At 39.9% G+C, this 12,260-nt stretch overlaps 1 pseudogene; it reads left to right on the plus strand.

Annotated features, from left to right (window-relative positions):
- The first annotated feature begins 4,950 nt into the window (after positions 1–4,950).
- Positions 4,951–6,127, plus strand: LOC137255243 (uncharacterized; annotated as a pseudogene).
- The last annotated feature ends 6,133 nt before the right edge of the window (positions 6,128–12,260 follow it).

The following is a 12,260-nucleotide window of genomic DNA, read 5'->3' on the forward strand; positions in this document are numbered from 1 at the left end:
CGAAATCACTACTGCAAAACATCATGCTCGAGAACAGAGCCGGGTGTAACTCCAGGGTGTCTGAAAGACTTGATGTGTATCGTCACACTATTTTTAGCCATATCATCTCGAGAACTGTTAGTAATTACATTGTACATAGATAAAATTAGAAAAGAAAACCCACGAAGAACAGTAAAACCACTAATATATCAAAGATGTCCATTTAAAACTAGTAAGTACAGTTTAACTAATAAGAACAATACAACATACAAATGGGCTATAGATCGCCAACTATTGAAGGTAGATCACCATCGTAGGGGCGATGGGAACTTACAGACTGAGTACACTTGTTTCCTGCATAGGCCCCAGCTGGATTTACACCCACCCTTCACCTGTTGGCAATTTAGACACATACGGCCATACAGAAACAAACACCACCTGTTACGATTAAAACACTGGATAGTTTTAATTAACTTTGAATGTTTGGGGATGTAACTCCAGAAGGGTGATCAGACATCCTCTACGAAGGATCATGACCAACAAGTACGTTTGTTTTGGCTTTTACCAAGGCAAAAACGGAACCAGAGCATACATTGTTCTAACAAAGCAGCCACAGGTCCTCGTCGGATCCTCCTGGAGCATATTTAGGACTGTATAGGACGACAGCTAAAAGTCTGTTCAAAGTCTACCTCACTATGAAGCTGCTGAGATATTGATTTGTACACTAAATATTGATTCACAGCGTCCCCAGGGTACAAATACACGTTAATATCTCATCTGCCTGCTCCTTTCACTGGCGTCAAACATGTAACAGGTATTTCTTTTAGCAAAAACAGATGATGTTATTGTTGTGCACTAACCATTATTAAAACAGTGATTGAAACTGTCCTTTTAGTGTTTTCCTGTAGTCAAGACAAGCAACTTTACCAGCGTGCTGTGTGTGAACACCATTGATGTTAGTCGAATAATGCCAGGGTGTGATTAATTCTTTCCACCAACATATAATTATAGGGTGAAATTAGTTTTTCACTAGAGAATATTATAATATCTAATATATTATATTGTAAACGCAACAATCTACTGAATGTTGTAATTCTGCATGCTAAAGAAGCTATTTACACAAAAAGCAAACGGTGAATAATAGATATGTTAAAGTAGAAATCATCAAATATCATGAAGCAACAAAAATGATACTTTTTTTCTATTTGTAATTATGCCACATTTTTCAGCTTCTGCTATTCCTTCCATACATTACTTGCTAATAATTAAACTTTATCAACAGACTTCTGTAACGTGTAACACTTCATATACACGTCTAGTTTGGTCATTCTACTTGCCTACTATCTTTACTGTACTCTACTACTGAGGTAAAGTCTGCCAACATGTAACACTTCATATGCATGCTTAGTTTGATCACTTTATATACTTGTGAACAGCATGATATTTGACAATGTGAAGAAAGAAATGTTGTGCTATGAAGCTAATTCTACTGTAGTGTACTGTACAGCACTAATATATATGTGGGAAGGGCCACATCGGGAATACATAAAAGTAACGTCCTTCCTTCAATGTACTAACCGCTAATAAGTAATTTCTCATCAGTGACTAACTAAATTGCTTTTGTAAATAATGGCGACATGTGTGTTATCTTGGGTGATTAATGAAACGACACACCACCACGATATCTCACCTTTCCGCGTATTAAACTGTTAAGATACACAAGGCATGGAACAGGTTTCTTTAGCTATAGATGAATGGCATATCGTCCCTTTATGTGGATAATAATGATGGATTCTCAACAGGTTCAGGGGAAATTATCTTTCAGCAGTAGTGTACAGTGGTTTGACGAGGTGAAACTTCTCTGTAGCAGAACATTTTCTGTTATTTTTATCATATTGCAATAGTGCCTCGCTATTGAAAACATTGACGAGGTGAAACTTCTCTATAGCAGAATATTTTATGTTATTTGTATCATATTGCAATAATGCCTCGCTATTGAAAACATTGGCAATATAGTCTTTGGTCCACATCATGCTTTACTTGTCATATTAAACAGGTAAATATCCGGGTTCGATTTCCTACATGGGTACAAAGAGTGAAGCTCATTTCTGGTATCCCCCGGGGTCATATTGTTGGAATATTACTAAAAGCTAAGTTAAGGTGAATACACTCAAGGCGTACAGATGGTTACAGAGGGGAAAGGACACAGCGCCCATGCAGACGCTCATTTCTCTGAAAAAACAAGGATGAGCACATAGCTGTCAATACAACCGACATTGAGTTTGATCTGTGGCAGAGGCTGCTCATCAGAATCAACATGTTGTTTTCTACGTTTCCATATCTGTTTTCAAGCTGAGACTTTTTTAACAATGATAATAGTATTTCTACTGTTACACATTCTTGAAAACGTGGTTTTAAATCGACCAACTCCTCAAATTCAAAATGTTAAACCAATAAGAAAAAGTATGGGACCAGTGTATTTTTTACCTTTTACTAAAGATCAAAGACGCTTGTAATCACAAGAAACATTCTCCAATTATCCAATGAATGCAGAGAGGTATAGGCGTGACGTCATCGAGAACACTCTGCTGTCCTTTGTGCATGCCTTTCTTCATTTGGCGCGCGTCTACCAGGACGACAAAGCACGCTGTCGTCGTGACTGGATCATTAACAACCTTGCAAGAAGCATACGAGGGGATGTCAATAAGTTTAGAGCCTTGAGCATTTTTCATACCCAGGTGTCACAGCCTATGGTGTAGCTGATGTGATATATAGGTTTTGGTATCCTACTCTCAGAAGTTATTGAACAGCTCACATTGACAGAAAGAGACCCCCCTCACGGCAGTGAAAATGAATAAAATTGAGTATAGAGCAGTAATTAAGTTTTTAGTTCTTGAAGGAAACTCAAGAACATTGAAGAAAGGCTTTCCGCAGTTTATGGGAAGTCTTCCCCTTCATCTGCTACCATCAAACGATGGGGCAATGAATTTAAGCATGGTAGAGAGAGTCTTGAAGATGACCCCCATCCAGGTCGCGCAACAACAAGCACTAGTCAGGAAAACATTGACAGAGTGCATAGACATGTGCTGGAAAATTGTCGAATCACACTCCACGAGTTAGAGGAGACCACAGGCATTTCAAACGGATCCATCGAGACAATTCTTCATGAACATCTCGCCATGTCTAAGGTGTGCGCAAGATGGGTGCCAAGAATGCTTACAGATGAAATGAAGCAAACAAGGGTCACCATAAGCAACTCCATGCTAACCAGATACAACAAAAATCCAGAAGATTTTCACTTTAGGCTAGTAACCTGTGATGAAACCTGGATCCACCACTATGATCCTGAGAGCAAACAAGAATCCATGGAATGGAAACATGTCACTTCCCCCAGGACCAAAAAGTTCAAAGCCTCCAGATCAGTGCAGAAGGTAATGGCGACAGTCTTCTGGGAAAGCAACGGCGTCATCCACATAGATTACTTACCAAAAGGAAGAACAATGAATGGGGTATATTACGCTAACTTGTTGAGGCAAGTGCGACACTCAATCAATCCGGGGCAAGATGACTTATTCTTCTACATCAAGACAATGCTCCAGTACACACCTCTCGCGTTGCATCCGCCCTACTCTCCAGACCTGGCACCAAGTGATTACCATCTCTTCCCAAATCTGAAGAAACACTTGCGTGGTCGTTGATTTCAGGATGATAATGATCTTATTGCTGCTACTGAGGCTTGGTTTGAGGACCAAAATGGCGCCTTCTACAGAGATGGCATCAGCGCCTGGCAGAAAAGATGGAACAAGTGTCTTCACTCACAACGGAACTATGTTGAAAAATAAATGTGGTTCATACCAATATTTTGTGTTTTTCTATGCAAGGCTCAAAACTTATTGACATCCCCTCGTAACATTAAACCCTCGATTGGACAAGTACAAGTCTAGATCTTAATCCGATAGTCTTTTGTGCTATTGGTAGGCGTGTTTCTGCCAGGCGTGATATACCAGGGTTGACCAACATTCGAAAACTCGCCGTGCTAGACGCATGGACCAATCTGTCCATGCCTTTATTCGAAAACTCCTGCTATCGATGAGGAGATGCTGCCAGGATGCCACTATATTTATGATTTTTATCAAATCTCCCATACTAACAGAAATACCAATTGGGCCTCTCTATATTCATAACGACTGTGTGTTTTGGCAATCACTTAATTACACGCCACTCAAAGAAACGACATGATATACTTATATACTAAATGCTCTTAAACTTATAAATAGTATTTGAAGATCATGTATCTTTAAAGAACACTACAACTATGCATTATGTATACACTGTGCAAGAGTTCTGGACGTGACTGTGCATCACATTTCATGATTGCAAATAACTAGTCTGTGACATCTGCACGGCATGTATGCGTAGTTGTAGGGACTACACTTACCTCCAGAGAAACAGGTTAGTTTAGTTTCACCTTTTTTAATTTAAATGCTTGCCATTCAGACATCGACATGTTTGCACGGTTTGTTGTTTACAACAGCTGTCAGCAACACTAAGATAAATAACAGCGACCTGTGAATGACAACCACAAGCAGTTGACCCGTGCAACTGTAGAGTGTCATGCGTAGACTGAGCGAAGGCCCCAGTAAATGACCTTTTACTGTCAGTTTCTCTAGACTACTTGATCTTCAATGATGTTTTAATTACAAACATATTCAAGTCAAACTACAGATTCAAGTCATAGCGTCAGCCAAGACGTTCAAACCAGGTAAATTACATGACTAGGGCAGATTTAAGTCTGTATCTTCCGAGGTGTATCTTTATCGTTATTTCATGTACCCAGATATGAATTCCATTGGTTACTCTTGAAGCGATTGTGATCCACATCATATGTACCATTTCTCGTTTTCAGCTTACGGAATCTTAACAGCTGAAGCAAATAAAGTGTGTGTGCGTCGCTCCGTATAAGCATCGAACATGTCTGTAAGATTTCTCAGTTCAACTGTCAATGTATCAACGTCTGCAAGATATTCTCCACCAAAAGCTTTGGAGAAATTGGATCTGGAAGCTATGGAGCTACTCTTGGAAAACTGCATGCTGGATATATAGAGCCAATACACTCAAAGGTTTTCAAATTAGCTCTGTCCATTCCCTTTCGTAACGGTTCAGTATTCATCATAGGAGATTATGGCACAGCAGACGGAGGTAGTTCCATAGACTTTCTTAGGAGGCTATTAAAAATCCGTAAAGAAAGGCACGGCCCTGATGTCCAATTTCAGGTTATTCATGAAGATCAAGGCCAAAACAATTACAACTCTCTCTTCCGACGCTTGACAGGAATTATTCCTGAGCCGCCATCCTACCTTCTGACAATGGACAACGTGTATGCTTTTGCTTGTGGAACGGACTTCTACAAACAATGTGTACCTTCTAATTCCATGCATTTCATCATGTGCATGATGTCCGTGCACTATCTATCTCAACTGCCCACAGTTTACAGGGACTCTATCTACGTTTCTAACGGCAGTCTTGAGGAAGAAAAGGACGCTTTGAGGAAACAGCCCAGACTGACTGGGAGACATTCTTGCTGATGAGGAGTAGGGAACTGAGAGAAGGTGGGGTACTCTTTGTTGGATCGCCTGCTGCCTATAAGGATCAAAAGACTGGTCGACTAAGACACTCTGGAGAAACGTTAGTGACTCTGATGACAGACGTATGGAAATCATTTACGATCTCTGGTAAAATCACAAGACAGGAGTTCATCAATACCAATTTCCCATGCTGTTTGAGGAACACTGATCAAATACGAGAACCATTTGAAGTTGAGGGATCCCAAGTCCTGACATCGGGGCTACGTCTTTTGTCATCCGAAATAATCTTTAACAAAAAGAGTTACTATTCTTCATGGAAACAGATAAAAGATGAGGAGGGAATTGATAACAGGGAACAATTTGCCGAAATGATGGTGTCGGCCCACCGTAACTGGAGCAACTACAGCTTCATGGCAGGTCTCTCAGATGCCCGTCCACTAGCAGAGAAAAAGAAAATTATCGATGAATTGTATGCTACTGTCACCATGAAGACTGCGAAGATGAACCCGGAGGAGTTTAGGAATGATATTTGTAACGTGTATGCTTTGGTCAAGAAGGTCTAAGAAAACACTTTAATACGTTTCCGTATGTTTATTACGATATGCGGAACATACAACTCTGACATCAATTTCAAGGTGTTTACGTTTAGATTATTTGGAGAGCTTTACTTTGCTGACTGTTTATTATGTTACATACATTGTATTTGTTTATGGTGTTAGTTATTATTGCAAATTGCTCGTGATTATATAACACAGATCTAACCCAAGATGTGTGGTTTATGAAAGAGATATTGGTGACTGTTACATTTCCTTCAGACGACAACGTTTACTTTGAGCTGCAAGTTTTGGCCTCTTGGAACCGACCAATACATATTCAGAGTGATGAAGTCCTGGGCCCTTATTCTCGAAACGTTCGTAGCCCAAAGAATTCTTAAATTTGATCGTAGCCAATGTGTTAAGTATTGACCACGTAGGGCCACTATCGTTTCGAGAATAGCTAGCCTGGACTGATTTTCAGAGACTGGATAATTTACCTACCACCTACTGTACTCAAACATTACATCGAGAATGTCAGATTGTCTGTCCCTCATGCAATATACTTTAGACCTCTTGCTATATATTTTAGAATACTGACTCTCATAAAATGCTCATAAAATAGAAATCATTTATAGAAATTTGCCTCAACAAACAAATTACTGTGAGTGACCGAGTAGGTGAGTAAGTTGGGTTTATGATTTTACACATGTACTATTGGCCTCAGGGACATTTATACAAAGACATAATCTGGCTGTATTCTGAATTTCACTAAATTGTACCACACGAAAACTACCGAAGTCAATTTATGTTTAATACATAATAATAATAGAAACAAATATTTTCAATATTTATTTTTGTTTATTCTGATGCATATAAAACGTCATAATCATTCTAAGTAGATATTTGCTAATGCATTTTACGTATGCTATTGGTTATTTTGTTCCAAAAAGCTGGTTATAATATTAGGCTATAACTGCTTAAAGCCAATACACATGTAATCTGATTCCAGTACATGATTATACTATGATCTCACAAAAAGGTAAGATGTTGTGCAATCCAGTGTAGATACACATAAGGAGAAGAAAATATTGTGAAATCCCGGATGTTTTAACGTTTAATTTGGATCCGATTCCATCAGTTCCACTTTTACACCCTTTAAATTAGCCTAATCCCACTTCCCGATCCTGTTTTTTATAGTTTTAGACTCTGATTAAATGGTTGCCCACATGGCAGGTCTATTGACTATGTGCTCCGAAGTTTTCTGTGTTACAAATCCACAGCCTTATCGCTATCCGGTTCATATGATGATATCGCCGCCGGTACTCCCCACCTATATCTCTTTTTCAAACATTATCGTTAGAAGTTGGTTCCTAACTTGAATCAATCAATTATTGGTGAAAAACCGACAATAAACTCAAGAATATACTGTAATTTACTGTTGTATTCCTACATCCAGACAATACACAATGTCAGTACAAACAATGTGGCAGTACACATTTAGAGGAGTGTGTGCAGCAATAACGACACTGATGGTTATTGTCAGCAACATTAATCCAGCCTGTAGTGATAGGATCAGACAGCTTATGCTGCTTAAAGAAAATTAAATGTTTCTCAGGCACATTTTTTTTCCAATAGTATACATAAGTTAGTACGCATAAAGCAAAAAGTGAAAAATAGTGACGGGATAGTACTCTTCAGGGTGAAAAATAGTGACGGGATAGTACTCTTCAGGTATCTGAAAACAGACCAATATTCTAAAATTTCAGAAATATCACAATTGTATCATCTTGTAAAATAAGGTTTTTCTATATCAGTCAAAGAAAGAATATTCACAAAATATAATTTTTAAAAATAATAAATAGTTCTTCTGTGATGATATATCTATGTATCCGAAATGGAATCGCTATCTTTCGACTCTAGCAAAACGTTAGCAAAACCCACTGAAACCCATCCATTCGTCGTGCAAATGACGTTAGTGCCAAATCAGGTTTAGCACTTGCAGTCGATCACGTGATCTTCGCAATCGAAGTTTCATTTGCACGTGTTTGCATTGGCCTCAAGAATTGAAAAACACTTTTAAACCACAGTTCCGAGGGTACTTTAAATGCCATGATTGTCAAATGTGTAACGTGAACGTGCCGTTGGCAAGTTGCAAGCGGGAAGATCAGTTATTGACGTCACAAGAGCAACGAGATGCAGCCATCGTATTGTGTATGACTTGCGAGGTCATCTACAACAAACTGGCACTATAAGGTCGGGTCGTCCAAGTGTGACGTCACGATCACAAGACCGTCAAATCGTCCTAACTCACCTACGTGACAGATTTCTGCCGGCTACACGAACCTTGACTATTGTATAGAGGTCGACTGTCCTCAAAGACCATTCGAAATCGCGCTGCCACTCTCCATTGGAATTTTTATTCTTGTGGCTTGGCATTCAGTATACCCATGTTTTGGAACGGCGGTGTAGCCTAAAGGTGCTGACTGTAGCACTGTCAGTGCATCTAGTACATCACACAGATCCCAGCACTACAATAATAACAGTTTAACCATCTGACCATCTCTCCTTCTTTTATAGTGCCCTGAAGAAAGAATGTGAAGTTTCTTCTCAGTATAGTTAATTGCTACAAATTTCCTTTATTCAGCAAAACAATACATCGAAATGGATCTCACTGACTTTCCTGAATTAATCTGAATAACATTCCATTCAGATGATTTGCCTGTTGTCTTTACTTAGTGTGTGTGTTTTGTTTGTTTCTTTGTTTGTTTGTTGTTGGGTTTTTTGCTTGTTTAGCGTCTCTCTTTTTAAACGTATTTTACTGACATAAATGGTCATTGGGATTATGCAAAAGTTATCCAATAAAAATTGGCGTCTCCTTAATACATGCTTAAGACACAGATTTATTAATGTTTAAGATTTCAAAGTAACAACGGGAATATACCTATATTAAATATAGAAACACGCGTTGAAGATTAACATAGACTGACGTTCAAAGGAAAGCGCACCTCTGCCACAAAATGCGTTGAGGTTCTTTCCTCCAAAAACAACGTACATATTTAGCAAAATCTTTTGTTTGATTGTAACTTGCAAGACAGAAATATTGCATACGTGTTGCCAAAACACCAAAGATCACAAGCACTACGAAAAGTGAGTGAACATTCTCCACGATACAATTCATAACCTGACTGGTTCCTGGAACTGCCGATCTCGGATCGTACTACACTCTCATGGGATCATACAACTTGATGATATTCAGACCAGATGGCCGTCAAATGACATTGCACTGTTTCATATTACACCTGGTTGTGACAATAATATGCGAAATTTGATTTGGGGGCAGATTATTCATGAAATAAAACATTCATGGCGAAACCTCCAAAGTTCAGTTTGGATTGAGAGAGAGCGAACGGATTTTCGGTTCTTTTGCAGTATTCCATCAAATTCACGCTGTTAAAATGAGCAGCACATAGAGTACCGCATGGGAAATAGACCCAAGCAAATGCTTCAACCACTACAGGGTGTTCAGCTTGAGCTGAGCTACTCTGCATATGCATGACCAGGGAGGTCAAATGGCACAAACGACTGGTCGAGTTAACTTCATTAAACAGGGGAACAGATAATATTGTTGTTGCGTTCGCGCGAAACATGCTTACACTGATTCGTTACAGAACTTGTCCCGGAAAAGAATTCTTCTGGAAAAAAAACACATTCATTTCATGTATTAATTGCATTGGTTTTACAGTGGTAAGCTTATTTACAAGGTAAATTCAGTTACTTTCAGAATCCGGTTCATTACTGTTGTTCTCTGCCTAAAAGGACGAATTAGAAACATGAAACCATCTGTAGCTAATTGATTAAAGAAAATTAGGACATTGGTGACGGTTTCTCGACTCTAAGATGTCAAACGGTGACCTTCCTGGCTTTTCTGACATGTTGACAATCATCTGACAAAGGCGCACCCCTTCGCAGTATAATGGACCCAACCAGTAGTGACACGGTCACGCAATGCTTTAGTATTCACTTGATGAGTTCAAGCTGAACAACCTGTAGATTTAAGTGACAAAAACTGACAAACACCATACTTCACCGACACAGTGACAGTGATATGATATACCTGCCTTCTTGCATACATTTAACATTTGTGCATATGTTTTGTCTGAAAAAGAGAAAGTCAGTAGTTTTCCATCAACACTATCTGTATGAATGCATTTTAGTGCCACATTGATATAGCGTTGGTACCATCACAGACCCTAGCTAGCGCATACTTGGTAATAACAGATCTTATGTACTTCTCTCAAGTAGGATGTCAAATGATTAAACAGTACCCAAAGATTCCAATCACATTTCATCATCCGTTGACACCTTCATTCTATATATATTCAGTTAACCAGAAGGTTTGACAATACCGCAAAAGGAGCATTTACCTTTTGTCTGTGTGAAAGAAATCCTTTAAACATACCTTTACACATGTCCAAGAGCGTCCGTCGTGGTGGTCGCTCTCGGGTGGTAGTTTAGGATGGTGGACAAGAGACAGGGAAGACAGACTAGAGTCAGCGGTAGAGATGAAGACAGCAGCAGCCATGCTTTATCATTGTTTGGTCGAAGGATGGTCAAAATGGTAAATGCAGTGGTCCGATTCTTCGTCGTCGACGTAGCCGTAAGGGGTGGGGGGGGGGGCGGGCGACGGCCTAGGCCGACACCCCAACTAGAGGCACAATCCGTACACTTCTGTCGATGATCTAGTCTCCATGGTTGGTCTTGCTGTTTGGTCTCGCTGGATGGTCTCTTGACTAGTTGGTTTCGCTGGATGGTCTCTCCACTGGTTGGTCTCTCGACTGACCATATCAGTCAGGTTTTTATACACAGGGCCATTACGCCACGTTGTGCAAGGTCACTGGCCCATGCACATGTACATACGTAAGATTCGCCGACGTAGGGAGGTGTTGATTGGCATGTATCGATAGCGTTTGAGAATTAAGGGTCCTGCCTGGAGGGGGGTTTATGATAAGAGGGGATACACCGAATGTTTGCCGAATACATTACATAGACATAGGGGATAGAATTTCGGTGCACTTTGGACTTATATTGAAACAAATAGATCGTTTGAATAAATGAAGTTTTAAGGAAACTTATTGAAACGATTTAGTCTGTGACACACACATAAACCAGATGTGATATCAAGATGTACGATGTCGACGATATTACGATAGTGAGTAATTGTCATCAAACCATTACAAGATTTAAACAAAACCATGGAACAAATATCAAGTCCTTTTCCATTGAATGATCATCTGTCGCGTTTGTTTCAGTTTAACCAGCATCGAAAATGTTTGTTGACTTTCTTTGCCTGGCAATTTATGGTTATGCATACAGCAGCTTCAGACTATGAGGACCTGTGATGATCCGGGCTAGACTTGGCCTTCAGTAAGTCATGTCTGTCGTAAGACTAACGGGATCAGATGGTCAGACTCACTGACTTGGTTGACATATGTCCTCGTGTCCTAATTGCGTAGATCGATGGTCATTCGATTCATCACTGGATTGTCTGGTTCCGACTCGATTAGTAACAGACTGAGGTTAAATAGCGGGAACGTTGCTGAGTGCGGCGTAAAACATCTCCCATTCATCGAGACTATGTGGATCGATCGTGTCATGCTCTTTTTCATTTATGAGTGTGGAATGTACACACAAAATGCTGTAGTTTGATGTGCATGTGCATGTGCATGGTATAATTCAGTAAATTTACAATATTATCCAGAATGTTACAATTCAGGATGCTATCCGAAACTTCAATAAATGTTTTGAAGTACAGTGACTCACTCTGCCATTAGACGCAATACCGGCTTCCGTCGGAGGAGACTATAGTTTGCAACTCCCAGTGACGTTAATTCCTATGTTGTGTGACCCACTGTAGACGAGCACGACAATGTCGAACAGTGAGGATCTGACCCCGGTAAGGCCTCCGACATCTGTCGTTTCTCTGCCTCAAACGCCTTCGCACTGTGTCGGCGCTGATTGATCTGTGGTGATTGTCAATACTTGTCCGTGAAGTTTCCGTGGCCCTAGCGAAACGCTTCTGCAGGTGATTACGGACAATACGCCGAGTTTGCCTCAACGTTGTCACAGGCGGTCTTCCACAGCGATGATGGTCTGCTGTGCT

This window comes from Haliotis asinina, chromosome 11 (genome assembly GCF_037392515.1).
Source record: "Haliotis asinina isolate JCU_RB_2024 chromosome 11, JCU_Hal_asi_v2, whole genome shotgun sequence".
NCBI classification, from domain to species: domain Eukaryota; kingdom Metazoa; phylum Mollusca; class Gastropoda; order Lepetellida; family Haliotidae; genus Haliotis; species Haliotis asinina.